This window comes from Sycon ciliatum, chromosome 13 (genome assembly GCF_964019385.1).
Source record: "Sycon ciliatum chromosome 13, ocSycCili1.1, whole genome shotgun sequence".
NCBI lineage: Eukaryota > Metazoa > Porifera > Calcarea > Leucosolenida > Sycettidae > Sycon > Sycon ciliatum.
In genome coordinates, this window is record NC_088655.1 from 14643825 (window position 1) to 14648475 (window position 4651).

The following is a 4651-nucleotide window of genomic DNA, read 5'->3' on the forward strand; positions in this document are numbered from 1 at the left end:
TGTCTCGCCAAGTTCCGTGTGCTTGTGGGTGTCCGCGACCCGAACATATTAGCTAGCTGCATCCATCACCATCATAGTCACACGCAAAGCAGCAAACAACAGCAGCGGCCTCCTCCTCCCAAGTTTCTCTCAAGACTAAACTCTCCACAGGCCATTTTCAAACAAGACGGTGTTATTCTAAAACAGACGTTAATTCTGGTGCCGACTTAATTGAACTGATCGATTGCCAGGCGTTCCAATCGCCATTCCAACATGGCCACCCCATATGCATATCTACCAGATCCTATCCACTTACCAAGTGCCAATACGGCAATAGACAAACAGTTACAAAGTCATGTTGTAGCTGTTGACAATGTTGTAGTGCAATGCATCAGGGCATACTGCTTTGCTGTACATGCCCCGTTACATTGTGTTCGTCCTCACAAGTCACAGTCTAGAGGTCCACTCCCATGTACATGTATAAGAACAATCATGGTTGTGCACTCTTGCCTCTCTCAATCCTCACATAACTACAGTCTATCTATTGTGAAGGTCTTGGTGTGGATGGTGAGATACAACAGAGACTGGACAGTAGCACTAGTACTCAGTACTAGTAGTAGCCACTTACCACGCCGATCACTACAAAGTCGTGTGCACGTCGTGAAGTGCTAGTACTAGAGATCGGTTAGAAACTATCCAAGCAGCGAACACACGTACACACTACACTCGGCGGGGTCGCCACAGCCACCACTCTGTGCTAAAACCAGTCCCCAGCCATCTGGAATGCGCGGGACTTAGCAAAACCATCTTGTTCACAACCATCGTGTCCATGTTATGCTCAGCAGCAGCAGCAGCAGCAGCACGTTTTGTACTAGCTTGTTACTCTCACACATCATTAGCTACAGATAAGAGATAGCGGATGTCCCAACCTTCTACAAACCATCTCTCCCTGCGACCGACCGGAGGGCCAAGCAGTGGGTATAGGCATAGTGAACTAAGTCTAGTGATGTTGTGATGGTGGGACCACGAACATAGACTGATGGTGATAGCCTAGAGAGGAATGCAGTGGATGGTGGATAATGCCAGTGGCAATGGAGTGATCGGGAGAACATGAACGTTTTAAGAGGCATGTAACGAGCAGGGAGTAGTAAAATACCGGGAGGTGCCACGAGCATGCACGACCAGTTTGACGATTGCCTCAGAACCAGGGAGTGGCAGAAAGGAAATGGAAAACAAATACCAATAATCACGTCGTGTGCATGCCACTCAGGAAAGGATTTATAATTATTGCATTCTCCAGTACTTTACTACTCCCTAATAAGCTCCTGAACACGTCACGTGATACGGCCACGAATCCGGCTAACCTCACTTTAACAATGGGGCTGTTAAGTGTGACGTCACGGCTCCTTCGATACGCATAGCAACGGAGAGCACTGGGGACAAACAAAAGTCGCGTCCTCTGGTTGGAACCAGATGTCAAGGGCAACAGCATCTAAATGACTGGAGAGACAGTTGTTTTTCTTTGCTTTTTCTTCAAGCGATTGTTGTCGCTCTTTACTCCTTGTTCTTTCCTCTACAAAACTCCTGTAGTCGTCGAGTGCCTTCATGATGGCTGTGAAATTGGCTGCCCACAGTAAAACTCCGTGTTTGAGAGTGCTTTGAAGATGTTTCGCGTCCTGATGGATCAAAGTATGAGCGCTCCTTGTGGATTCGATTATATATAGGTGAGTTGTTCAAGAAATCAGTGTCTTCTTTCTGTCTCTGCCCTCATGCTGGCACAATATCAGCCTCTATCCATGACAGCTCGTACCTCCCGTTAACTGCATGACTTAGATATATTTTCGCCCTCCGTGGTGATTGAAGACCCATGGAAGAATTTATTATGTTCAGAATGATGTCCTAAGAATATAAAATAATTCTAGGGAATTGTCATAGGGTATTTTTGGAAGGATGGAGACAGAAAGAGAGAACACTGTTTGAAGTGTTTGTCTCACTGTAATTACTCCAGATTATTGAATGTTGTATGATCTACTTCAAAAAGAAGTACTCTATATTTTCCATAATGTTTTTTCCTGATTTGCGGGATCTCTTCTTTTGCTGTTTGCGTGTTTACAGGAAGTGGCTGTCTGGTGTAACTGCACCAGATCCTGGGGAAATTAAGTCAGATGCAGAGGCAGGGTCGTCCAGTGATGCAACACTGCCGTTCTGTGTGCAACGTTACCGCTAATACCCCCGGCGAGAACACAAAAAAGACAAACACGTGAAAAGACTACAGTATTGACCGTTCTGCTAATAAATGCAGGACTGCTCCGACAGTCGATAATCGAAACACAGAGCACCAGCATGATGTTTTCATATTGGGAACCACGCAACAGCTCAATTCTCAAGCCCAAAAATTGATGAACACAAATACAGAGCGACGCAACAAGAGGTCATCCGGCAACCAAACAAACCTGGGTCTAATGCACTGAATAGTCCTGAAATACGCAGGCCAGACAAAGCAGTGCAAGCACATAATGTTACAAAGTACATGCATTGCAGAACAAAGTGTAACCAAAGATACACAGGGTTATAGCTGCACACTTGTGCATGTGCTCGCTCAGCCCAAGAACACACGATCATGATGATAGAAACAATCCGGGGGAAACACGCTAACAGTAACACCGAAGTAAGCGTCAACACGTAAATAGTGCAGCTCTGAAAAAATTACATTGACATGAACATTGGTGTGTCGAGTAGTATCAGGCTTGAATAATCATCCAACCAAGACTTCATCAGGTCCCAGACGCTGAGATCGCACGCCGAATGTGAAGTGCATCTAGCCTTGAACCTGTCGCACAAGGCACACATATATGGCAAAATGACATCCACTCTGATTATTTCCAGAGGCCAATCATGACAGAACACAGAAATGAAACCACGGGCTCAACCAAGTAAACGCAAAGGAAGTTAGTCAAAATAATCCATGCAGTGCTCTTTTAATTGCAGCGCTGATTGCAGTGTTGCGTCATAGCCCGATACCCGCTGAGCACGGACACAACTCCATTCGTCAGGGGCAAGACATACTCTTTTGGAATAAAGTCATAAAGTACAGCGTTCCAATGACATTACGGACACCTCGTGTAAATGCATGGTCTGTTCATCTGGCCGACTCGGCCACGCATGAGAGTGTGTGCATGTACATGCGCGCGCTTGCGCGCGCGCACACACACACACACCATGTATTCGGTGCGTATGGTGTACCAGTTGCGGGACAATGAAGATGGAATCATTATCATGATGTTACATGTACACAAGAGTACATAACCCCCCAGAGTGTGCAACGCCTGATCCAGCTCTGCATAGGGTCTTGGTCGAGCGGAATCGGATCTTTGCGTCATAATACCGTACACATCTGAGGGGAACCCGGGGAGTCGCGGGTACTCTTGGATCAAAAACAATGGTGCCCTGCCTCGAGACCGGCCTTGCGCTGGTGTGGAGTGTACGCATGACATCAGAAGATCCGATTCCGCTCGACCAAGACCCTATGCAGAGCTGGATCGGCGTTGCACACTCTGGGGGGTTATGTACTCTTGATTTACATCTACAGTGTATGTTTGAGTGTAAAGTAAATTTTATTTTATTGGACATTTCTTCGACACAACTAATTACTTACTTCACATGTTCGCATTTCTCATAATCGATCCACCTGCACTCCGTATCAGTCGAGGAAAAATTCTCCCAGATATACACTAGTCACCACAGCCATGTGATGACATTGGGATGGGCCCCAAGCAGTGCACGATTGCACTCTCTAGTTACAATAAATTTGGCCAGATTATCTGTGAAGACAAAATGCAATGCATAGCGCCAATCGATGGATGAAGAGAGAGTTTGTAAATACCCATATCTTTCCACTTGTTCAGGAGCTTACCTTTTGGAGTTCACATCGTTTACACGATCTCTCATGCTGTCTTGCACCTTGGTTTTGTTGACCATGGATACGCCAACCCAGAAAACATTCTACAGGAGCTACTAATGCAGAGCGTTTTTCACGCTCGATCTCGGCGATCTACCTTGTCACGCCAATAAAATCCTCCATGACACTGGCTACAGTCACAAGAGACGTCTCAGTAAGGTAATGAGCACGACAACATCGTCGAGATCAAGGACAAAGAGAAAACAAAACACTCACTGAAAACAGCAAAGAAGAAACGAAGAAATGTACACGATTCCTATATGTTGCCACTGACAACTGGGTCGGTGGGGACGACGCTACTTTTGTTTGTCCCCAGTGGGATCGTTGCTATGCGTATCGAAGGAACTGTGACGTCATCACTTAACAGCCCCATAGTAATAAGACGAAATAAGAGATCAGTCCTGTGGTAGCGTGGTAAACCCTCCCCAGTACCTATTGTATTACGGGGTAATGCCAGAGGTGTGCGTCCATGTGCTGGGGTAGCCGCATGCACACACACACACACCACATACACACACACCTCAGACCTCAGACCTGCCCATCGCGGAAGCGATGCTAGCGAACAGCTATGTTAGACATAGCAACTTGTGCTGGGATTACACACACACACACGCACGCACGCGCGCGCGCGCGCGCGCGCGCGCCCGCCCGCCCGCCCGCACGCACGCACGCACGCACGCACGCACGCACGCACGCACGCACGCACGCACGCAC

At 47.2% G+C, this 4651-nt stretch overlaps 1 long non-coding RNA gene across 1 annotated transcript; it reads right to left on the reverse strand.

Moving 5' to 3' along the window:
• Positions 1 to 2396: 2396 nt before the first annotated feature.
• LOC135829353 (uncharacterized) lies at positions 2397 to 4243 on the reverse strand. Its single transcript, XR_010555799.1, has 3 exons — positions 3893 to 4243; positions 3635 to 3800; positions 2397 to 2809 (listed from the first exon to the last, which is right to left on the reverse strand). It is a non-coding gene; the product is annotated as an uncharacterized LOC135829353 (long non-coding RNA).
• Between the last annotated feature and the right edge of the window lie 408 nt (positions 4244 to 4651).